The following is a 26,785-nucleotide window of genomic DNA, read 5'->3' on the forward strand; positions in this document are numbered from 1 at the left end:
AGCTGCTATCACTGCAGCTTCAGTCAAGCTTTTCTCCTTGCCAGTGCTAGGGAGACTGGGCTACTTGGACCAGAAGGAGTTCCCCACAGCTCCACACAGTGGTTGTGGCAAATCACGGCCTGACTGCTTCTTTAGGTGGGACTAGGATCCATCCCTCTTCACTGGATTGGGCCTCCATATGGAAATTTCAGCAACTCCAGCCAGTTAACGAAACTCTGATATCCCCAAGACAGAGCCTCTGGGGAGAGGAGCAGCCACAGTCTCCATGGATTAGAAGACTTAGTCTTTCTTGCCCTCTGACTCTGAAAAGTCCAGGCAGTCCAGATGAGGGGAATCCTCCCCAGTGCAGTGCACCTACTCAGCCAAGGGGCATTCAGGGTACTTTATTCAATGGGTCCCTAATCCCATGTTCTTTGATTGTATAGATGCCCCAACATGGATCACCAGGTACCTTCTATAGGAGCATTCCAGCTGGCATGAGGTCAGTACCCCTCTGGGATAAAGTTCGCAGAAGAAGTAGCAGGCAGCTATCTATACTGTTCTGCAACCTCTACTGGTGACACCTCCAGGTGTGGGAGTGTCCCAGGTCAATAGAGTCTGGAGTGGACCCCCAGAAATTACAAAAGCCCTACAGAAGAGGGTCCTGACTATTAAAAGCAAACAAACAGAAAACAGCAACAGCCACAAAAAGACCCCACAAAAACCCCATCCAAAGGTCAGCAGCCTCTAAGATCAAAGGTATATAAGCTCATGGAGATGAGAAAGAATCAATGCAAAAATACTGACAACTCAAAAAGCTGCAGTGCCTATTCTCCTCCAAATGATCACAACACCTCTCTAGCAAGAGCCCAAAACTGGTAGGTAGGTAATAATGAACTTTGCTGAGCTAAAGGAGTATGCAAAGAAGCTAAGAACCATGATAAAACATTACAGGAGCTGTTATCAAGAATAACCAACAAATGACCTGATGAAGCTGGAAAACACAAGAACTTCTAAATTCAACCACAAGTACAAATAGCTGAATAGAACAAGCAGAAGAAAAGATATATGAGTTTGAATACTACCTTGCCAAAATAAGACAGGCAGACAACATTACAGAAAAAAATAAAAAGGAATGAATAGAACTATCGAATTATGTAAAAACACCAAACCTACAACTGATTGGGGTATCTGAAAGAGATGAGGGAAATGGAACCACGTTAAAAAACATACTTCAGGATATCAGACAGGAGGACTTCCCCAACATAGCGAGACAGGCCAACATTCAAATTCAGGAAATCCAGAGAACCCCAGTAAGACACTCCATGAGAAAATCAACCTCAAGACACTTAATCATCAGTTCCCCAAGGTGAAAATGAAGGAAAACAATATTAAGTACAGCCCATGAGAAAGGCCAGGTCACCTTCAAAGAGAAGCCCATAGACTAGCAGAGGACCTCTCAGTGGTAACCCTACAAGCCAGAAAAGATTGGGAGCTAATATTCAACATTCTTAAAGAAAGAATTTTCAACCCAGAATTTTATATCTGGCCAAACTAAGCTTCATAATTGAAGGAGAAATACAATACTTTACAGACAAGCAAATGCTGAGGGAATTCATCACCACTAGGTCTTCCTGCGCAAGAGCTCCTGAAAGAAGCACTAAATATGGAAAGGAAGTACCATTATAATCCACTACAAGAACACACTGAAGTACACAGACCAATGAAACTATAAAGCAACAAGTCTGTAAAATAACTAGCTAGCATCATGATGACAGGCTCCAATTCACACATAACCATATTAAACTTAAATGTACATAGGCTAAATCCCCCAATTAAAAGACACAAAATGGCAAGGTGGGTAGAGTCAAGATCCATCAGGGTGCTGTATTCAAGAGAACCATCTCACATGCAAAGACACACATGGGCTCAAAATAAAGGGATAGAGAAAAAATTGCCAAGCAAATAGAAAGCAGAAAAAAGCAGGAGTTGCAATCCTAGTTTGTGAAAAAAGATTCTTCAAACAAACAGTAATAAAAAAAAGACAAAGAAGGGCATTACATAATGGTAAATGATTCAATTCAACAAGAAGAGCTAATTATCCAGGTGCATCCAGATTCATAAAACAAATTCTTAGAGACTTCCAAAAAGACTTAGACTCCCACACAATAATAGTGGGAGATTTTATATATTTATTTATTTATTTTATTATACTTTAAGTTCTGGGATACATGTGCAGAACGTGCAGGATTTTTACATAGGTATACACGCGTCATGGTGGTTTGCTACACCTGTCAACTCGTCATCTACATTAGGTATTTCTCCTAATGCTATCCCATCCCTAGCCTCCCAAATCCCAACAGGTCCTGGTGTATGATGTTCCCCTCCCTGTGTCCATCAGTTCTCATTGTTCAACTCTAATGGGAGATTTTAACACCCCACTGACTATATTAGATCAATCCTTGAGATAGAATATTAACAAAGATCTTTAGTGCTTGAACTCAGCTCTGGATCAAGTGGATCTAATAAATATCTACAGAGATGTCTACCCCAGAGCAACAGAATATGTATTCTTCTCAGTGCAACATGACACTTACTCTAAAACTGATCACATAATTGGAAGCAAAACACTCCTCAGCAAGTGCAAAGGAACTGAAATTATAATAAGAAGTCTTTCAAACCAAAGCACAATCAAATTAGAACTCAAAATTAAGAAACTCACTCAAAACTACACAACTACATGGAAATTGAACAACCTGTTTTTGAATGACTCCTGGATAAATAATAAAATTAAGACAAACATAAAGATATTTGAAACTAATGAGAACAAAGAGACAATCTATCAATTTCTGAGATATAGCTAAAGCAATGTTAAGAGTGAATTTTACAGCACTAAATGCCCACATCAAAAAGCTAGAAAGATCTCAAGTTGACGTTCTAACATCACAACTAAAAGAACGAGAGAATCAAAAGCAAACAAACCCCAAAGTTAGCAGAAGACAAGAAATAACCAAGATCAGAGTGGACCTGAAGGAGATACACATAAAAAACCCTTCAAAAAATCAACTAATCTTGGAGCTGATTTTTGAAAAACAATAATAAGATAGATAAACCACTAGCTAGACTAATAAAGAAGAAAGTAGAATATTCAAATAAACACAATCAGAAATGATAAGGGGGATATCACCACTGACTGCAGAGAAAAACAAACAACAATCAGAGAATACTATAAACAACTCTATGCACATAAACTAGAAAAATTTACAAGACATTGATTAATTTCTGGATACATGCACCCTCCCAAGCCTAAACCAGAAAAAAAGTCGAATCTCTGAATAGACCAACAATGAGTTCTGAAATTGAAAAAGTGATAACCTACCAACCAAAAAAAGCCCAGGACCAGATCAATTTACAGTTAAATTCTACCAGAGGTACAAAGAGGAACTGCTACTATTTTTTTCTGAAACTATTACAAAATCAAATTATCTTTGCGGATGACATGATTGTATATTTAAAAAATCCCATTGTCTCAGCACCAAAGCTTTTTAAGCTGATAACTCTGGCAAAGTCTCAGGATACAAAAGCAATGTTCAAATATCATAAACATTCTTATACATAAACAACAGATAAGCAGAGAGCCAAATCGTGAATAAACATCCATTCACAATTGCTACAAAGAGAAATGCAATTGCTAAAAACAGAATAAAATACCTAGGAATTCGGCCAACAAGGAAAGTGAACAACGTCTTCAAGGAGACCTACAAACCATTGCACAAGTAAATAATAGAAGGAACAAACAAATGGAAAAATTCCATCCTCATGGATAGAAAGAATCAATATTATGGAAATGGCCATACTGTTCAAAGAAATTTATAGACTCAGTGCTATTTCCATTAAGCTACCATTGACATTCTTCACAGAATCAGAAGAAACTATTTTAAAATTCATATAACACCAAAAAGAGCCCTTGCAGACAAGACAATCCTAAGCAAAAAGAACAAAGCTGGAAGCATCATGTTACCTGGTTTCAAACTATACTACAAGGCAACAGTAATCAAAACAACATGGCACTGGTACAAATACAGACACGTAGACCAATGAAACAGAATAGAGATCTCAGAAATAAGACCGTACGTCTTTAACCATCTGATCTTCAACAAACCTGACCAAAAAAAGCAATGGGAAAGGATTCCCTATTTAATAAATGGTGCTGCGAGAACAGGCTAGCCATATGCAGAAAATTGAAACTGGATCTGTCTCTTCCAACTTATATAAAAATTAACTCAAGATGGATTAAAGACTTAAATGTAAAACCTAAAACTCTAAAAACCCTAGAAGAAAGTCTAGGCAATACAAATCAGGAGCTCGATGTGAGACATTGAACTTAGTGCCATACTGTTAAAAAGGAAAAGCTGACCAAATTCAGAAAACACCCTCCCACAAAGGAAGAATTTAAACCAGCCCAAGTCAGAGGAAAATTGCTGATCCCAGCAGTCAGAAGTTGAGTTCTCGCAAGCTGTACCACCACACACTAAAGTGCTCTAGGAATCTAAATAAACTTGAAAAGCAGTGTAAGACAATGAGAATTCCAACATGAAGGTGACCATTAGTATTTGAACTGGGCTGAGACAGTAAACTTGAGAGGATGCAACCTACTGAGACACCAGCACAGGCAGTTAAGGGAGTGCTGGCATCACTTCTTCCCTAACCCCAGGCTGCACAGCTCATGGCTCAAAGAGACCCCTTCCTGCTCTTGAGAAGAGGAGATAGAAGACTGGGAAAGACTTTGTCTTGTATATTGAATACTGGCTCAGCCACAGCAGGATATGGTGTTGGTCAGTCATGAGGTCCCCATTCTAGGACTTAGTACCTGGATGACGTTTCTAGACATACTCTTGGCTGGAAGGGACCAGATGGTTTGAAGGGAAGGACCCAGTCCAGGCAGCATTCATCACTTGCTAACTCACGAGTCCTTGGGCCCTGAATACCCAAGTATGACATTGAGGGTCTGGTGAGCCTCTGAGACTCTCTGGCTTCGAATGAAATTCAGGCTATTACCAGCTGTGGTAGCTATGGAGCCAGACTCCTTCTGCTTGAGAAACACAGGGGGAAAGTAAAGGGAATTTTCTCTTGTACCTTAGGGACCAGCTTGGCCATATAGGGAAGAGCACCAAGTAGGCTCATGGGGTCTATGATTCCAGGATTAGGCTCTTGGATGGCATTTCTGGACCTGCCCTGGCACAGAGGGTTGCCCACTGCCCTGAAGGTTGAATCCCAGGCCAGCAACATTTACCTCAAGCTGACTGAATAGCCCTTGTCCCTTAATGAAACATTGGCAGTACATTGGAAGTACTCCCCACAGGCCTGAGGTAGCAGTGGCCACAGGGTGACTCCTCTGCTTTTGCATAATGGAGGGAAGACTGGGAAAGATTGTTTCTTGTGGTTTGAGTGCCAGCTCAACTGCAGTTCAATAGAACACCAGGTAGACTTCTAGTATTTACTCTAGTCCTTGACTCCCAGATGGCACCTCTAGACTTGACCAGGGCTGGGGGAAATTCACTACCTTGAAGGGAAAGACATAGGCCTAGCTTGCTTTGGTAACTGCTGATTGGAGAGCCCCATGGATTTGAGAGAATCCCTGGTAGTAGCCAGGGAGTGGTTACAGCAGGCCTTGGGCAAGATCCAGTTATTCCAATTCATGCATCAGGTGGCTCATAAAAGAGACTGAAGCTACGTTTGTTGGGGGAAAAGTGAAGGAGAGAACAAGAGTCTCTCCTTCTTAATTCAGAGAATTCTATTAGACCTTGTCAAAGACTATCAAGGTGATTCCTCTATGAATCTGCAAGAACCACAGTGTTAGTTGGCTTGTGGTTCCCCCTAAAGCAGTGATACAACTTAAGTAATCAGGACATCCAAGTACTTTTGAATACCAAGTGCTTTTGATACCTTGATAAAAACAAGCCCAGACTCTGAAGACTATAATAAACACCTAAATAATAAATGTCAACACACAGCAAACATCTGCAAGTTTCAAGTCAATACAGAAAAACATTAGCTTCCCAAATGAACTAAATAATGCACCAGAGACCAATCCTAGAGAAACAGAGGTAGGTAATCTTTCAAAAAGATGACTCGAAGTTATCTTTGAGACATTAGAAAATTCAAATAAATTCACAAAGACACAGAAAAGGAAATCAGATTTCTATCAAATAAATTTAACAATGAAATTTAAATAATTAAAATGAATCAGGCATAAATTCTGAGCTGAAAATGCAAATGGCATATTGAAGAATAAATCAGAGTCTTTTAACAGCAGAATTGATTAAGCAGAAAAAAAAAATTAGTGAGCTTGAAGATAGGCTATTTGAAAATACAGTCAGTGGACAGACACACAACAAAGAATAAAAACCATGAAGCACACCTACTGGACTTAGAAAATAGCCTCAAAAGAGCAAATCTAAGAGTTATTGGCCTTAAAGGGGAGGAAGGGAAAGAGATAGTGGTAGAAAGCTTATTCAAAGGAAAACTAACAGAATACTTCTAAAACTTAGAGAAAAATATCAATATCCAAGTACAAGATGGTTATAGAACACCAAACACCAAACAGACTTAACCTAAGGAAGACTACCTCAAGGAATTTAATTATCAAATTCCTCAAATCAAGGATAAAAATGAATCTGAAAAAGCAGCAAGAAAAATAGAAGAGATAACATACAATGGAGCTCCAATACATCTGACAGCAACCATTTTAGTGGAAACTTTACAAGCCAGGGGAGAGTGGCATAGCATATTTAAGGTGCTAAAAGGAAACCTTTTACCCTAGAAAATAATATGTACAGTAAAAAAAAAAAATCTTCAAACATGAAGGAGAAATACTTTCCAAGATTAAAAAAAAAAAAACCAAAAAACTAAGGAATATCACAAACACCAGAGCTGTCCTGCAAGAAATGCTAAAGGGAATATTTCAATCAGAAAGAAAAGAAAGATAATAAGCATTAAGTAATCAGTTGAAGGTATAAAATTTACTAGTGGTAGTAATTACACATATATAACAGAATATTATAAAATAACAATATTGTAACTGTGGTGAATAAACTTCTGTTTTTCTGAATTACAAAAACTAAATGATGAAGCAATAAAAATAACTACAACATAGTACAGTATGATATAAATAGAAACAACTTTCAAGACACAGTACAGTAAGATATAAATAGAAACGACAAAAAGTAAAAAAGTAGGCAAACAAAATTAAGGCATTGTTTTTATTAGTTTTCTTTTTGGATGCTTTTTTATTTATGCAAATCGTGTTAAGTTTTGTCACCTTAAAATAATCACTTGTAGGATAATATTTGCAAGCCTCATGGTAATTTTAAAATAAAAGCATACAAAGGATACACAAAAAATTAAAATCACCTTCACTAAACAACATACAGGAAAGAGAAAAACACAAATCCACAAGAAAGCAAATAACAAAACAACAGGAGTAAGTCTTTACTTATCAATAATAACATTTTATGTAAATTGACTAAACTCTCCAATGAAAAGACATAGAGTGGCTTAATGGATTAAGAAAAAAAAACACAAGACACACTGATCTGTTGTCTAAAAGAAACACACTTATAAAGACACACCTATAAAGACACATAGCCAGGAAATAAGGGGATAGAAAAATATATTAAATGCCAATGAAAACCAAAAAAGAGCAGAAAAGTTATAAAAGACAAAGTAGATATCAAGACAAAAACTATAAGAGACAAAGAAAATCACTGCACAAGGATAAAGTGGTCAATTTAGCAAGATGATATAATGATTTTAAATATACATGAACCCAACCCTGGAGCACCCATATCTATCTATCTATCAAATAATATTATTAGAACTAAAGACAAAGACAGACTCCAATACAGTATTAGCTGGATATGTCGATATTCCACTTTCAGCATTGGACAGATATTCCAGATAGAATATCAACAAACAAACATTGTACTTACTCTGCACTGAAAACTAGAAATAAATAACACAAATAATTTTGGAAACTACACAAATATATGAAAATTAAACAATATGTTCCTGAATGGCCACTGGGTTAGGGAATAAATTAAGAAGCAAATTGAAACATTTCTTGAAATATATGACAGTGGAAATACAACATACTGAAACCTAAGGGATACAAAGAAAGCAATACTAAGAAGAAAACTTATTGCTATAAATGCCTACATCAAAAACAGATTTAAAACATACTTCAAATAAACAACTGAATGATTCATCTTAAAAACTAGAAAACCAATAGTATACTAAATAAAAAATTAGTAGAAGAAAGAAATAAAAATTTAGAACAGAAATAAATGAAACTGAAATGAATAATATAAACAAAAGTTAGTAAAATAAAAAGTTGTTGTTTTCAAAACTTAAACAAAATTGAGAAAACTTTAGCCAGACTAAGAGAAAAAGAAGGAAGATTCATATAAATAAAATCACAGATGAAAAGGGAGATATTATAACTGATATCAAAGAAATTTAAAAGATCATTAGTGGCTACTATGAGAATCTATATACCAATAAATTGGAAAATCTATACAAAATTTACAAACTTCTGTACATATACAACATACCTGGATTGAACCATGAAGACATACAAATCCCAAACAAACCAAAAATAAATAACGAGATCAAAGCTGTAAAAAAGAGTCTCTCTGTAAAGACAAGCCCAGGATCACATGGCTTCACTGTTGACTTCTACAAAACATTTAAAGAATGTGAATTCTACCCAAATTATTCTGAAAAGTAGGGGATGGGGGAATACTTCCAAACTTATTCTACAAGCCCAGTATTAACCTGTTACCAAAACCAGACAAAAACACATCACAAATTTTTAGAAAAGAAAGAAAACTATGGGTCAATGCCTCTGATAAATATTGATGCAAAAATCCTTAGCAAAATATTAACAAACCAAATTCAACAATACATTAGACCAAGTGGGATTTATCTCAGGAATGCAAGAATGGCTCATGATATGCAAATCAATTAATGCGATACATAATATCATCAGAAAAAACTCAAAAAACCATTTAATCATTTTAACTGATGCTGAAAAAGCATTTGATAATGTTCAACATTCATTCATGATAAAAACTAAGAAAAAATAAATTATAGGAAGAATATACTTCTCTAAAATAAAAGCCGTATACAACAGACACAGCTAGTATCATACTGAAAGTGGAAAAAATTGAAAGCCTTCCTTCTGAGACCTGGAACGTGACAAGGATGCCCATTTTTACCACTGTTATTCAACATAATACTGCAAGTCCTAGCTAGAGCCATTATACCAGAGAAGGTCATCTAAATAAAAATTTTTAAAAAAGAAGCTGTACTATCCTTGTTTGCAGATATTATCTTACATGTCAAGAAACCTAAAGATGCCACAAAATAGCTATTAGAATGAATAAAGAAGTTCAGTAAATTTGCAGAATACAAAATCAACATAAAACATAAGTAGCCTTTCTATATGCCAATAGTGAACAATCCAAAAAAAAAAACCTCAAAAAATTTAATTTTCAATAGCCATGAATAAAATTAAATACCTAGTAATTAACCAAAGAAATGAAAGATCTCTAGAATAAATACTATAAAACACTGGTGAAAGTAATTGAAGAGGACACAAACTAAAAAGGTATTCCATGTTCATCGATGTGATTAATAAATATTGTTATAATGTCCGTACTACACAAAGCAATCTATAGACTCAATGTACTTGCTATCAAAACATCAATGGCATTCTTCACAGGAATAGAAAAAAAAAATTACAAAACTTATATGGAATCAGAAGAGTCAGAAAACCCAGTGCTATCCTAAGCAAACAAAAACAAAACTGGAGAAATGACTTTACCTAATTTCAAATTATATTACAGAGATATAGTAATCAAAACAGCGTGGTACTTGCAAAAACACAGACACATAGACCAATGGAACAGAACACAGAACCCAGAAATAAATCCAAACACCCACAGTTAACTCATTTTCTGCATAGATGCCAAGAACATACAATGCGGAAAGGAATATCTCTCAATAAATTGTGCTGGGAAAATTAGATATCCAAATACAGAAGAATAAAACTAGATGCTTATCTCTCTCCCCACATGAAAATCAAATTAAAATTCATTAAAGACTTAAATATAACACCTCAAACTATAAAAGTACTACAAAGAAACATTGGAAAAACTCCTCAGGATTTTAGTCTCAACAAAAATTTCTTTAATAGTACCCCACAAAGATAGCCAACCAAAGTAAAAATGGCCAAATGGGATTACATCAAGTTAAAAATCTTCTTCACAGCAAAGGAAACTATCAATAAAGTGAAGAGAAAACCTACATAATGGGAGACAATATTTGGAAACTACTCATCTGACAAAAAAAATAAAAAACAGAATGTATAAAGAGCTAAAAAAAAATCACAGGAAAATATTATGATCTAAAATCTGAGCAAAAAAATGAGCAAAAGATTTGGATATACATTTCTCTAAAGAAGACATACAAATGGCAAACAGACATATTAAGAGGGGCTCAAGATCACTGATCATCAGAGAAATCCAAATCAAACTACAATGAGATACTATTTCACCCCAGTTAAATGGCTTATATCTAAAAGATAGGCAATAACATACTGAGAGAATGTGGAGGAAAGGAAACCCTCATATACTGTTGCAATGTAATGTAAACTAGTATAACCTCTATGAAGAACAGTTTGCAGGTTGCTCAAAATAGCTAAAAATAGAGCTACCATATGATTTAGCAATCCTACTGTTGGGTATATATCTAGAAGAAAGGAAATCAGTATATCGAAAAGATATCTACACTGCCATGTTTGTTGTAGCACTCTTCACAATAGCCAAGATATGAAAACAATCTAAGTGTCCATCAACAGATGAATGGATGAAGAAAATATGGTACATATACAAAACAGAGTACTATTCGGCCATAAAAAGGATGAGATCATGTCATTTTCAACAACATGGATGAAACTGGAGATTCTTATGTTAAATAAAATAAGCCAGGCATAGAGCAACAAACATCACATGTTCTCACTTATTTGTGGTATTTAAAAATCAAAAGAATTGAACTCATGAAGACAGAAGAAGAGTGATGCCAGTGGTTGGCAAGGGTAGTGAGTTGGTAGGGGGCAAGTGGAGATGGCTAATTGCTACAAGAAAAATAGTAAGAGAACCCGCATCCAGGAACAGAGTCCTTTGCTCCTCCCTCAGAATGAATGGAGACCAGAAATCAGATGTTTATGCCCAAGAAAAGCAGGATTTTGTTCAGCACTTCTCCCAGATTGTTAGGGTGCTGACTGAGGATGAGATGGGGCACCCAGAGACAGGAGATGCTATTGCCCGGCTCAAGGAGGCCCTGGAGTACAACGCCATTGGAGGCAAGTATCACCGGAGTTTGACGGTGCTAGTAGCGTTCCGGGAGCTCGTGGAGCCAAGGAAACAGGATGCTGATAGTCTCCAGCGGGCTCTGACTGTGGGCTGGTGTGTGGAACTGCTGCAAGCTTTCTTCCTGGTGGCAGATGACATCATGGATTCATCCCTCACCCGCCGGAGACAGATCTGCTGGTATCAGAAGCCAGGCGTGGGTTTGGATACCATCAATGATGCCATCCTTCTGGAAGCATGTATCTACCGCCTGCTGAAGCTCTACTGCCGGGGGCAGCCCTATTACCTGAACCTGATCGAGCTCTTCCTGCAGAGTTCCTATCAGACTGAGATTGGGCAGACCCTGGACCTCATCACAGCCCCCCAGGGCAATGTGGATCTCGGCAGGTTCACTGAAAAGAGGTACAAATCTATTGTCAAGTACAAGACGGCTTTCTACTCCTTCTACCTTCCTGTAGCTGCAGCCATGTACATGGCAGGAATTGATGGCGAGAAGGAGCATGCCAATGCCAAGAAGATCCTGCTGGAGATGGGAGAGTTCTTTCAGATTCAGGATGATTACCTTGACCTCTTTGGGGACCCCAGTGTGACTGGCAAAGTTGGCACTGACATCCAGGACAACAAATGCAGCTGGCTGGTGGTCCAGTGTCTGCAACGATCCACTTACTCCAGAGCAGCGCCAGATCCTGAAGGAAAATTACGGGCAGAAGGAGGCTGAGAAGGTGGCCCGAGTGAAGGCGTTATATGAGGAGCTGGATCTGCCGGCCGTGTTCTCGCAGTATGAGGAAGACAGTTACAACCACATTATGGGTCTCATTGAACAGTACGCAGCCCCCCTGCCCCCAGCTATCTTTCTGGGGCTTGCCTGCAAAATCTACAAGCGGAAAAAGTGACCTAGAGACTGCAAGGGTGGAGAGGAGGCTCTCAATAAATTATCGTGTTAAAAAAAAAAAAAAGAAAAATAGTAAGAATGAGTATGACCTACTAATTAATGGTACATCGCAGTGACTGTAGTCAATAATAATTTAATTATAAATTTAAAAATAACTAAAGGGGTATAATTGGATTGCTTGTAACATGAAAGACAAATGCTTGAGGGGATGTATACCTCATTCTCCCTGATGTAATTATTACAAATTGCATACCTGTGTCAAATCATCTCATGTACCCCATAAATATATATACCTACTATGTACCCACGAAAATTAAACATTAAAATTTTAAAAATAAAAATGCATTAAAAGGGTTAAAAGCAATGTCATATTTTTATTATTAGTTAGTGGCACTATGAATTATGAACATAAAATGAGACATTCTTTGAAGGAATAATTTAATATTTTAAACAAAAGAGAAATTTCTAGTCCAATTGACAAAAATAATTCGAGCACAAAAAAATGTTCACATTACTTTGAATTCCAGTCACTTTTCTCTTACTTGATAGAGAAATAATAAAAGTGGGTTTCTGAGCAATGTGTACCATCTTTTATTCCTACATAACAGTTTAGGGATTTTGTGTTAGAAAGGTGGATTAGAGTGTATTATTACTTGCTTGCTTACTTGTAACCTTATGATCAAGCTCTAAGACTAAAAATGACTTTTTATAAGTTGGTTACCACTTAACACTTCAAACATATTTTTCTAGGTATGAGTAGTAAAAAATCTGGCAATACATCTATAAAATACTACTGTACTAGTCCGTTTTCATCTTGCTGTAAAGTACTGCCTGAGACTGGGTAATTTATAAAGGAAAAAGGTTTAATTGACTCACAGGTCTGCATGGTTGGGGATAGCTCAGAAAACTTACAATTATGGCAAAAGGCAAAGGAGAAGCAGGAACCCTCTTAACAGGACAGAGTGAGTGCAAGCAGGGGAAATGCCAGATACTCATAAAACCATCAGATCTCATGAGACCCACTCGTTATCATGAGAACAGCACAGGAGAAACTGCCCCCATGATCCAATTATCTCCACCTGGTCCCACCTTTGACCTGTGAGGATTACAATTCAAGATGAGGCTTGGGTGGGGACATAGAGCCAAACCCTATCATTCCAGGCCTGGCCCTTCCCAAATCTCATGTCCTCACATTTCAAAATACAATCATGCCCTTCCAACAGTACCCCAAAATCTTAACTTATTCCCACATTAACCCAAATGTCCAAGTCCAAAGTCTCATCTGAAGCAAGGCAAGTCCCTTCTGCCTATGAGCTCGTAAAATCAAAAGCAAGTTAGTTACCTCCTAGATACAATGGAAATAAAGGCATTGAGTAAATATACCCATTTTAAATGGAAGAAATTTTCCAAAACAAAGGAAGTAAAGGCCCCATGCAAGTCTGAAATTGTTATTAAATCTTAAAGTTCCAAAATGATCTTTGACTCCAAGTCACACATCCAGGTCATGCTGATGCAATAGCTGAGCTCCCACAGCCTTGGACAGCTCTGCTCCTGTGGCTTTTCAGGATACAGCCCCCTCATGGCTGCTGTCACGGCTACTGTTGAGAGTATCTGTGGTTTTTCCAGGCTCACGGTGCAAGCTGTTGGTGAATCTACCATTATTGGGTCTGAAGAATGTTGGTCCTCTTCTCACATCTCCATTAGGCAGTGACCCAGTGGAGACTCTGTGCGGGGGCTCCAACTCCACATTTGCCTTCTGCACTGCCCTAGCAGAAGTTCTTCATGAGGGCTCCACCCGTGCTGCAAACTTCTACTGAGAGATCCAGGCATTTTCATACATCCTCTGAAATGTAGATGAGGTTCCCAAACCTAAATTCTTGACTTCTGAACCCTCAGGCCCAACACCACCTGTAAGCAGCCAAGGCTTGGGGCTTGCCCCCTCTGAAGCAACAGCCTGAGCTGTACATTGGTCCCTTTTAGCCATGGCTGGAGTTGAAGCAGCTGGGATGCAGGACACCATGTCTCGAGGCAGCACAGAACAGAGGTTCCTGGGTCCAGCCCCCAAAACCATTTTTCTGTCCCAGGTTGAAGGTTTCTGACATGCCCTGGATAAATTTTCCCCATTGTCTTGGTGTTTAAGATTTAGATCCTTGTTATTTATACAAATTATTGCAGCTGGTTTGAATTTCTCCCCAGAAAATGGGTTTTTCTTTCCTACTTCATGGTGAGGCTACAAATTTTCCAAACTTTTATGCTCTGCTTTTTCTTGAACACTTTTTCCAGTTATAAATTTCTTCTGCCTGATGCTCTAAATTGTCTCTCTCAGTTCAAAGTTCCAAGATCTGTAGGGCAGGGGCAAAATGCTACCAGTCTCTTTGATAAAGCATAGCAAGAGTCACCTCTGCTTCAATTCCCAAGAAGTTTCTCATCTCCATCTGAGACCACCTCAGCCTGGACTTCCTCCATATTACTATCAGCATTTTGGTCAAAACCATTCAACAAGTCTCTAGGAAGTTCCAAACTTTCCCACATATTTCTGTCTTATTCTGAGCTCTCCAAACTGTTTCTACGTCTGCCTGTTACCCAGTTCCAAAGTCACTTCCACATTTTCGGGTACCTTTACAGGAGTGCCCCACTACATCAGTTTGAATTTACTGTATTAGTACATTTTCGTACTACTATAAAAAACTGCCTCAGACTGGGTAATTTATTTTAAAAAACTGACTGACAGAACTGCATGGCTCTGGAGGTCTCAGTAAACTTACAGTCATGGTGGGAGGCCAAGGCAAAGCAGACACCATCACAGGGTGGCAGGACAGAGTGAGTGCAAGCATGGAAAATGCCAGACGCTATAAAATCATCAGCTCTCATCAGACTCACTCCTTATCAGGAGAACAGCATGAGGGAAACTGCCCCCATAATCCAATTACCTCCACCTGGTCCCACCTTTGATATGTGGGGATTATGGGGACTACAACTCAGGGCGAGATTTGAGTGAAGACCCAGAGCCAAACCATATCAATTACATGTGTTAATTTTCCATAATATACTTTGTAATGTGACAAAATAAGCAATAATAACAAATGCATAAGATTCACATCTTCTGACATTGTAAAATTCATAGAGAATTCACTTATGTATGTAATGGCAGAAGTCAGAAAGTTACTATATGGAAAGATAAGCATCACATGTTCTTTCTCATATGTGGGAGGTAAATAAATTGATGTCACGGAGGTTGAGAGTAGAATATCAGATATTAAAAAGGGAGAAGCATGTGTGGGTGGGATGCGGGGTTGTAGAGAGATTAATCAATAGGTAGAAACACATAGTTAGAGAGAAGATATAACTTCTAACATTCAATAGCAGAGTAGGGTAGGGGCAGATAGCAACAACATGTCATGTTTCAAAACTAGCTAGAAGAGAGGACTTGAAATGTTTCCAACACATAAATGGTTGCTACTGCAAATACCCTGACTCAATCATTTTGCATTCTGTACATGTAACTAATACCCACATGTACCCCTAAATATGTAAAATATTATGTATCAATTTTTAAATATTAAGAAGAAAATGTTACTGTATGGCTTCCCCAGGTAACCTACGAAATTCTCCTCTAGGAAGACCAACTAGTTTTTGTCAGTGCATGATACTAGGAGTCACAAGCTTCAGTATGTTGAAATAATTCAAGTTAAGGCACAACATATCAGATCAGAACAAAAAGATTGATATAATTTACCTGTGTAGCTAATTGTTTTCATTGATAAAATATTATTTTATAAAGTTAATTCTAATGTGAGATAAAAGAAAGAAATAAAAAAGACCACAGTGTCAATTTTTGAACATCTCCTTAATTTCAATTATTTATAATAATTTTTCACCATGTAGAAATTATTAAAAATTAAAAACAAACCCTGAAAGGTGTTAAAATATTTTAATGAATAGTGTATAATTTAATTAATAACAAAATAGAAACAAAACATGACCTGTAATATTGTTATCTTAGATAAAATAGTTAAATTAGCTACAAAATATTCAAACCATTCATTTACATACATAGTATAACATATCTTACACATGCATATGCCCAAATTTAACTATATATTTATATATATAGTATGCTTGATTAATTTCAAATGAGCCAATTAAATAAAATAAAGTGAGGAAAAACTGTGTATTCACTTTTCTTATATTTTAAGCACTCTGGAATACTTAACTTATCTAAAATACCAAAAGCAATGCACTTTTACAGTCATATTAATAGCGTTACCATATGTTTGAGACATTTTTTCCAAAACTTTTTCAGTTTTGAAGTATTCGTGTTAGCCTGCTGAACCAAACTTCTAAGGGTTAAGTGAAAGAAACTACCAACCAAATACTCAATATTTCATAGCAATCTTCAAATGCAGAAAACCTACCTGTCAAAACATATATTAGATGTGAAAACATCTAATATAATTGACGACCTGTCAAAAACAAATTTTTGTAAATTTATGTGCAATAACTGAAATCACATAAACAACCACTTAGCCCAGTAGTTAGTAAATCTAATCACTTCATGCCTGTGCACTTGATATGAGGAAAGAACAATTAAATTAATTTCACCAGATGACAATATTAAAAATACTCGAAGGGCATTTCAATAAGAAAATTAACTGCAGGGTTTACTACTATATTAGTTTGAAAGAATGAATTATTGATCTCCTGTCTTCTAAATATTCTATTCATGTATTGGGAGAAATATGAGGATCCTAAAAACATAATTGAAATTGTGACTAAGGATTTTCCTATTTCCACTCCATGAAACCCCAATAACTACCTTAATTAACTTAGCACTTGGGTATTATCAAGCTGAGCTACTACTACATAATGAAGGTATTTCACATTTGTTGGTCTTGATAAATTGAACATAAATGATCAGAGTGAACATCTTTTATATAAAGAAAATATGACTATTTTTCCCCAGAATAACTTATAGATGTATTAGTCAGATGGCCATTCACTAATTTCGCTGAAACTTTGATTACTGAATTTAAGAAATACCACACTCACCATTTGCAATACTACAGAACAGTTAATGGCACTGGAAATTCATTTCCCAGGCTATGACAAGAATGCTTTTCATGCTTAAAAGTGAAACTGTTTTCCAAAGAAAAGAGGAAGCTATTCACCTAATTCCCTAGATTGTTATTGAAATAATTTGGAAGGTATTCCTGTCTCACAAAGTTGGTATTGATTGCACTGTATTTGCATTATGAGAAGAGATTTATGCATTGTAAATACTACATTTCTATCGGGAAAAGCCATTCAGTCATAAATGAGGCACACGAATTATACCTAATAGCATTAAAAACTACCTTACTTTGCATGAACATGCATTTAAACTGTAGTTTTCTCTTTGGAATAGGGAATGTTCAATTTTAACTAAGGTGATCTGCATAAAAAGGACAAATTTATATTCTTGTGAATGTTTCTGTTCTTCTCATATTAAGCACATATTTGTAATTAAGAAAAACCTGTATTATTTTCTTTACATTAGAATCCTACAAAACTTTACCTTATTTTTATGTTACACTGTATTATTATTATTTCTATGAAACTGGCAAAATTTAAAGATAAAATGGGTATTTATGAAATAAATACGTGTCGGGCACAGTGGCTCACGCCTGTAATCCCAGCACTTTAGGAGGCCGAGGTGGGTGTATCACCTGAGGTTAGGGGTTCAACACCAAACTGGCCAACATGGTGAAACCCTGTCTCTACTAAAAATACAAAAAAATAGCAAGGTGGGGTGGTGAGCACCTCTAATGCCAGCTACTCGAGAGGTGGAGACAGGACAATCGCTTGAACCCAGGAGGTGGAGGTTTCAGTGAGCTGAGTCTGTGCCACTGCACTCCAGTCTGGGCAACACGAGCAAAACTCCATCTCAAAAAAAAAAAAAAAATAGAAATACAGAAGTGTCTATGCAACTAAATTTATTTAAAAGATTTTTCGTTAAAATAGCTTTTTGATTTCTTTACAAACCTAAGTAAAAACTTTAAAGTTCTTTTTCAGCTGAACTGTGGTATAAATATGTATTATCATCCTACTATAACTGCTGCACATGGTTCATGATATGTTAAATGAATGTCCACTCAGAAGCCAAGCATGAGTTTGTCAGTTTTTAGTTGATCTTATAGAGGGAATAATGTTGAATAATATTTTTTTCTATTTTACATTATGGACTGTCCAATAAACTCCAGGTCAATTCCTTTTCCTCCAAAACCAGTTCCCTTAAAATAAATTGAAGATTGTTTTTCTAAATGGAAAGGAACTGAAGACACCTTAGGGGTCATCTAGTGGCATTACAGAATAGAAAACCAAGGCAAAGTCAAGTCACCTCCCCAAATGCTCAAAAATAGTGATAAAGGCAAGCGTTGAACCCATTTTCTTCATTTCTAATACAATGTTTGTCTAACAACCCTTTCCTCTTGTGGCATAATAAGGACAACATGTGTTGTGTTATGTTCTCCATTCAAAAGCATTCAATTCATAATTAAAATGTAGAAAGATTTTTAGGTTTCAAGTTAGAATGCAATGTTTCAGAATTTTATCACAGCTTGCATTCAGATCTTTTCTGAAAAATAAGGTGAATTAATTCTTTAAATTCCTGAGGGTTTTTTTTTTTTTTTGTATTCATTTATTTATTTTTGAGATGGAGTCTCACTCTGTTGCCCAGGCTGGGGTGCAGTGGCGTGATCTCAGCTCATTGCAATCTCTGCCTCCCAGGTTCAAGGGATTCTCTTGTCTCAGCCTCCCAAGTAGCTGGGGTTACAGGTACATGCCACCACGTCTGGCTAATTTTTGTATTTTCAGTAGATATAGCATTTCCCTATGTTGGCCATGCTGGTCTCAAACTCCTGACCTCAAGTGATTCACTTGCCTTGGCCTCCCAAAGTGCTGGGATTATAGGCCTGAACCAGTGCACCTGGGCAGGCACAGGGCCCGGCCCTGAGCTTGATTTTTTTTTTTAAAAAATGCCTTTCACTTTTCTAATTTACTTTTCACTATTTGATTAGATTAAATGATAATTAAGGTAATATACATATAAAATAGTAATAATGTTTCAGCTGCTAAAAAAAAAGTACTCCTATATTTTAGACATAACTTGATAAAATTCAACCATTCTTAAAGTTGGTCATCAGCAGTCAGACAATCAAACAGTTTATTACTCTTCTTCCTGCTCTTTAGAATATAAGCCACAATTGGGCAATTCTCAAAAGTATTTACTGGTTTTCCGCTGTTCACATCCATTACATAAGAGGTGCCTACTAAGAACTGCTCTCAAGTCTAATAAAATCAATGACTATCTCAAACAAACTTCTGATTTATAATTTGCAATAAGAAGTTTAATAGTGACATGAGTTTTTAAGCTTTATTTCTAATGAGAGTACACAGTGAACATAATCTACATTGCAATTTATATAATCAGCATTAGCATGTTAACGAGGACCTTGTAAGTCGAATTTCGAAATGTTATTTATAACTCATTTTACATTTTATCTACACATATATAATCAAGTTTAATTCAAAGTCTTAATTTATTTCTTTTTTCCACATGATGTAAAACATAACTTGAGAATTTTATTGTTTCATTGTTCATTTATTTAATATCATGAATTTCAAATATTTTATTTAACCAACACTATTAAATATTGGTACCATTCAACATTTGCCATTTCTCCTTCCTTCCTGCTGAGCCTAGTGACAGAGAAAGGCTGAGAGCATAGGAAGTAGGCTAGAAGGTTGAGGAATGGTGATAGTGCTGAATAACTGTTGAAGCTTGCAATAAATACAGGCAAGTTCTCAGTGGGGATTCCTATTAAACTCAGCCTAAATCAAATAAAACTACTGGATCATATACAGCACCACTTTTCTTTTAGAATCCTCATCGTTCTGACTCATTATGGCAGGTCTTGTATCTAGGACCTCAAGTAAGTTAACAATATTTACTATGCCAAATAGTTAATAAAGAATGCAGACTGCTTTCTTTGCGTACAATTTTGAGTTATGCTACAACAAATGCCACACGATTTTATTATATCTTATTATATCACAAAATATCAACTCCAAATTTTTTCACCAATTTATCTCCCTTAATACTAATTTGATATTTAATTACTAAATATTATTTTATTTTAAATTTTTATTTATTTAAATTTATAAATTAACTTTTAATTTACTAAAATACTAATTTAACAGCAATTAAAAACTTAATGAAGAATACTAATTAGGTTTGTGTATCCTGGCCAAAGTCACAAATTAAAACTAAACAGAGCAGCCATACATTCCTCCTTATAATACATAAATGGAAATTGTAAGCATGTGATCAAGCTCTTTCCAGGAAAAGCAATCATCAGAGCAAATGAGAGCTAATTTAAAACATGCATTCTGTGCTTCATTCAATATTGTGCCCAGGAATAAAAAGTAAAGATTAATTCTGGTTTTATAAAACCTTTCAGGTAGCTCTGTCATCAATTTGAAAATAATGTAAGGTAATTTGTATAAATTCTGAAAATTTGTCAAAGATATGCTTAATTATCTTTACAATACAATTTTAAAATGTCAAGTTTTTAAAAAGAGGCCTTCAAAGGAAGGATATCTATATGTTTTTTCCTCTCTTTTTTATTTACTTTCTAATATACCTTCCCCCATAATACTGTTTCTATGTCTATAGTTAATTCATTACAGACCAGTGCTTCCATTCAAGCTCAAGTTAGCAGAATATATTCATCAAAAATAATTGAACTTCAGAAGATAGATTTAGATTTTGACAGAGAATAACTTATTATGGTTATTAACAAGCTTCTTACCAACTGAGCTGTTTGAGAGTTGGAAGGTAAAAATGTTATGCTGGGCTAGGTGCGGTGGCTCACGCCTATAATCCCAGCACTTTGGGAGGCCGAGGCGGGTGGATCACGAGGTCAAGAGATCGAGACCATCCTGGTCAACATGGTGAAACCCCGTCTCTACTAAAAACACAAAAATTAGCTGGGCACAGTGGCGCAAGCCTGTAGTCCCAGGTACTCGGGAGGCTGAGGCGGGAGAATTGCTTGAACCCAGAAGGCGGAGGTTGCAGTGAGCCGAGATCGTGCCATTGCACTCCAGCCTGTGTAACAAGAGCAAAACTCTGTCTCAAAAAAAAAAAAAAAAAGCTATGCTGGAGTACTCTGAGGTAGGGACAGTTAGAAAATTGGGCAGAAATGAAGCTAAAATATGCAGGTTTCCCAATATTGGATTTCTCGACATTTAAAAAATCATCTCCTCTCTCCCTCCTACCCTAATGCTATAATGATCAGTAGATCACCAAATTACCTTTGCATACAGTGATGAGAGACAGTTTTGTAATGGCACCTCAAAGGAGCAACTTCAGTGACAGTGACTCATTTAGCTGTTTAGAATTCTGTTGATTCACAGGGGGTTACAATCTGCTCAATCGACTAACATGGCCAAGTGATTTATGTTAGACAAAACATCTTTTTTCTCTTGACAAACTAGCTATAATTGTATTTCATAAGATACGGATTGATATAGTTCTAAAATATGGCAATGATTACTATTAATTATATGTTCTAGCAAGACATGCACATAAAAATGTACCTGTACACTTGTGTAGACAAAACATTTTACTGCATATGGTAGAACTTAAACTCTATCATTTAAAAACAACAGATTGTATATAGCTCCTACAAAATTTAAATGATTACTGTTAGAGTTAAACTGATGTGAAATATGTAAAAATAGTATAATATGTTATAATAATATTTCAAGAAACATAATTTTAAATGTTAATTTACTCAAAGAAATCAAAACACGATAGAGGACATACAGTGGAATGTACAATTAAAAATCAAAATTTCAAAAAATAGTTAATAACATTGGAAGAGCTCATGGTATAATGTTAAGTTAAAATAATGAAGACATCAAAAAATAAAATGATTGTAATAAATTACAGTATCACATCACCATTTTTTTTTTTTTTTTTTTTTGAGACGAAGTTTCGCTCTTGTTACCCAGGCTGGAGTGCAATGGTGCGATCTCGGCTCACTGCAACCTCCGCCTACTGGGTTCAGGCAATTCTCCTGCCTCAGCCTCCCGAGTAGCTGGGATTACAGGCAGGCGCCACCGTGCCCAGCTAATTTTTTGTATTTTTAGTAGAGACGGGGTTTCACCATGTTGACCAGGATGGTCTCGATCTCTTGACCTCGTGATCCACCCGCCTCAGCCTCCCAAAGTGACATCACCATTTTAACAGAGATTATACCTATGTAATTTTTATTTTTAATGTTTCCTATATGTTTAGTATTTTCTACTATTTTATTTATGAGCATGCATCAACACATGAACAAAATAAATCAGATTTTTGCATACATATATGTGTATTGAGGTGGCCCTCAATAAAGGATTAATGACATTTTTAAAGAGCTACCTAAATTTCAAACAGTTTCTGCTGCATTCCTTGCAATGTTTAATTATAACAGCAACCCCATAAAGTAAGTATTGTTATTTTAATTCAAATACTCAGCAAGTATTTAATGAGGAAACTGAAAGTCAGGAGGTTAAATAAATTTCTAAAGCCAAAGAGCTAATTAAACAGCAGAAACAGGATTTAAGTCATTGCCTATGGCTCAAAATGTAGTACTCTTTCCCTCTTAGCAAAATACCTCTCCAATGATTAATGAAGAAGTTATATTAGAAATATGTGTCATTTTATAAATTCTTTCTTTCAAATTTAAAGATCAATAATGAACTAGAAATATAAATTTTAATTAGTAAAGATTCCCAAGCAAAGTCGAGAGAAAGATTTCATCATCTTTGAACATGAGAGAGAGAGAAAATTGAACTTTAAACATATTTCTATTAATAAACATTTAAAAATGATAAACAATTATATAAATTTTACATTGTTTCAGACTGGGAATTTGGAAATTGATAACAATTCAGTAGAGTATTTTTAAAAACATACAAAATAGCTTGTCCTACAACTCGCTGGGTTTCTTTGAACATTTCATTATTGACTCCTTCTCAGTTTTGTTATAATTATTTTTTCACAATTATGATGCTTTAGGTTGTACACTCCCTCTAGAGTTCATAATAAAATGATGCTGGCAGTTAATAAATAATAGTCAATGATTCTGGATATTTAAATATAGCCTTTGAACAGTTTCAGTGATATTTAAGTATCAATATCTCACTCAAAAAGGCAGAGCTCTTTCCGAAACTGACTGATGGTTTTTCCTGTTATTCCTCATGGATATATCTTTTGTTGTATGTGGTAGAGATATTTGCTTTATTGTTAAGTTTGCAATTATTCTTAATATTGACTCTAAAGTGATATAAAAACTATGACTACTATGAAAATTGTATTATTTTAGTGTACTGAGGATGGAAGATTTCAGTACATTTGCTCTGCCATACTATCATTTCTGTGCACAAGCTTGTTCTCAAGTTAGCCAGTGGCTTTTTGTATAGTCTTTTTTTTTCTTCAACTTTTATTTTAAATTCAAGGGTACATGTGCAGGATGTGTAGGTTTGTTACATAGGTAAATGTGTGCCGTGGTGGTTTGCTGCACAGATCATCTTATCACCTAGGTATTAAGCCCAGCATCCATTAGCTATTCTTCCTGATGCTCTCCCTCCCACCACCCTCTTCCTCCAACAGGTCCCAGTTTGTGTTGTTCTTGCCCATGTGTCCATGTGTTCCCATCATTCAGCTCCCACATATAAATGAGAATAAACCAACAGCCAATATAATACTAAATGGGCAAAATCTGGAAGCATTCCATATGAAAACCAGCAAAAGACAAGGTTGTGCTCTCTCACCACTCATAATTAACATAGTATTGGAGGTTCTGGCTAGGGCAATTAGACAAGAGAAAGAAATATAGAGTATTCAAATAGGAAGACAGAATGTCAATTTATTTTTGTTTGCAGATGACATGATCTTGTATCTAGAAAACTCCATCATCTCAGCCCAAAAGCTTCCTAAGCTGATAAACAACTTCAGTAGTCTTAGGATACAACATCAATGTACAAAAGTCGCTATCATTCCAATACACCAATGATAGGTGAGCAAATAGCTAAATCATGAATGATTTGTATTTACAATTGTTACAAAGGGAAAAATACCTAGGAATGCAGCTAACAATGGAAGCAAAAGACTTCTTGAAAGGCAACTACAAACCACTTTTCAAGGAAATCAGGGAGGACACAGCAAATGGAAAAACATCCCTTGCTCATGGATAGGAAGCATCAATATCATGAAAATGGCCATACTGCCCAAAATAATTTGCACATTCAATGCTTATTGCTATTAAAGTACCATTGACATTCTTCACAGAATTAAAATCAAAATTATCTGAAAATTCATATGGAACTAAAAAAGAGTCGTATAGACAATACAATCCTAAGCAAAAAGAACAAAGCTGGAGGTATCATGCTGTCTGACTTCAAACTATACCACAAGGCTACGGTAATCAAAATAGCATGGTACTAGTACAAGAAAAGACACGTACACCAATGGAACAAATAGAGAACTCATGGATATTCTTAGTCCTGGTGAAGGATGATTTCCAAGTGTGGCTTTAGGATACTTTAGAGTAATTCTAATCATTTAATAAAATATTAATATTTACAAAATACATGACATTTTCAGTATTTCAGGAAAGCAGTGGCATGCAACAACTCAAGAAAAAGTTTCAATCACTTTTTTAACTGGCAAAAAGGGAGATATTAAGGTTAAATAGTAGGCTAAATTAAAGTTAAATGCTCAGTGATCTTCAAATACTTAGTACTTTTGAAATATGTAACAATAAAGTGAAAATAGTTGTTTCATATTTTTATACAATTGAAATGTAGGCACATTTTAGAGGGAGTAATTAGTTTTATTAAGTATTTTTATCATATTACTCTGGGTAATAATGTATATTTTAAGGTGTAGAAAAACATTTATTCAGGTGGCTCTTCAAAGTCTCTATTTCTAAATCTGGATTTAGTTCATCTAAATATGCTTAGACAGGTGTATATGCACATGTTGGTTAAATAGTTTTACTAAACATTTATTAGCAATTGTGTTTTCCCTTTTCTTTCTGCATTAATTACAAATCTAAAAGAGGTTAAGATAACTCACCATTTTCAATAAAATATTAATAGAACAAACATATTCAGCATGCTTTGATTTGATATTTGACTCTTGCACATTCTCAAATATATTTCACTTGATCATCTAATGTTTAAATAAGACAAAATTATAGTTAATAAGTCCATGTTCTACTTTCTAGTGTCTACCAGAGCTTAAATAAATTTATGATATTAATATGAGTTGGTGGATTCTTTTGTGTTTCATAGGGCCAACTACTTGGTAATGCTTAAACCAAAACAACAACCACCACAAAAAGCCGACTGTTTTTAATTGAACTTTTTCTGTGAAATCCTGTTGACATCATCTTTATATAGACTTTGTATACAAAGTCACATTCACCAGATTAGCATTTCAAAAAATCTGTAGTACATCTAAAATTTCTATCTACCCTTGGTTAATATGAACTAAGCATATTGTTCAAAATGTTTAATTTTTGTAGGTAAATAGCAAGTGTATATATTTATAAGGTACATAAGACATTATGGTACAGGCATGCAATGTGTAATAGTCACATCATGGAATGTTGGGTATCTATCTACTCAAACATTTATCCTTTGTATTACAATCAATCTAATTATACTATTTCAGCTACTATAAAATGTACAATTAAATTATTGTTGACTATAGTACTCTGTTGTTCTATCAAATAGTAGTTCTTATTCATTCTTTCTAATTATGATTTTGTTTCTCTTAACCATCCTAACTTCCCTCCCAAAACCCACTACCCTTTCCAGCTACTGGTAGCTATCCTTTTACTCTCTATCTCTATGAATTAATTGTTTTGACTTTTAGATTGCACAAATAAATGAGAACAAGCAATATTTGTGTTTCTATGCCTGGCTTATTTTACTTAACATAATGACCTCCAGCTTCATCCATGTTGTTGCAAATGATTGCATCTCATTCTTTATTATGACTGAATAGTACTTCATTGTGTATATGTATCACGTTTTCTTTATGCATTTATCTGTTGAAAGACACTGGGTTGTTTCCAAATATTGGCTAAACAGTTCTGTAACAAACATGGGAGAGCCAATATCTATTAGATACTAATTTTCTTTCTTTTGGATGTGTACCCAGCAGTAGAATTGTTGGATAACATAGTAGCTTTCCTTTTTTTATTTTATTATTATTATTATTTTTTGAGGAACTTCCTAAGCACTCTCTATCATGGTTGTACTAATTTACATTCCCACCAACAATGAAAGAGTTTTCCCTTTTCTTCAGATTCTCACCAGAATTTGTCATTGCCTGACATTTTTTAAAAATTTATTTTAACTGGGATGAGGTAATATTTCATTATAA

At 35.6% G+C, this 26,785-nt stretch overlaps 1 protein-coding gene and 1 pseudogene across 2 annotated transcripts in view; one reads left to right on the forward strand and one right to left on the reverse strand.

Moving 5' to 3' along the window:
• Positions 1 to 26,785, reverse strand: part of PCDH11X (protocadherin 11 X-linked) — an 826,171-nt gene that overhangs the window by 46,419 nt on the left and 752,967 nt on the right. The gene's annotated exons all lie outside the window — the stretch shown is intronic.
• LOC105725530 (farnesyl pyrophosphate synthase-like) lies at positions 11,239 to 12,304 on the forward strand (annotated as a pseudogene).

Source organism: Aotus nancymaae, unplaced genomic scaffold, assembly GCF_030222135.1.
Source record: "Aotus nancymaae isolate 86718 unplaced genomic scaffold, 86718_ANA_hifiasm-v0.15.2.pri h1tg000004l, whole genome shotgun sequence".
NCBI classification, from domain to species: Eukaryota; Metazoa; Chordata; class Mammalia; order Primates; family Aotidae; genus Aotus; species Aotus nancymaae.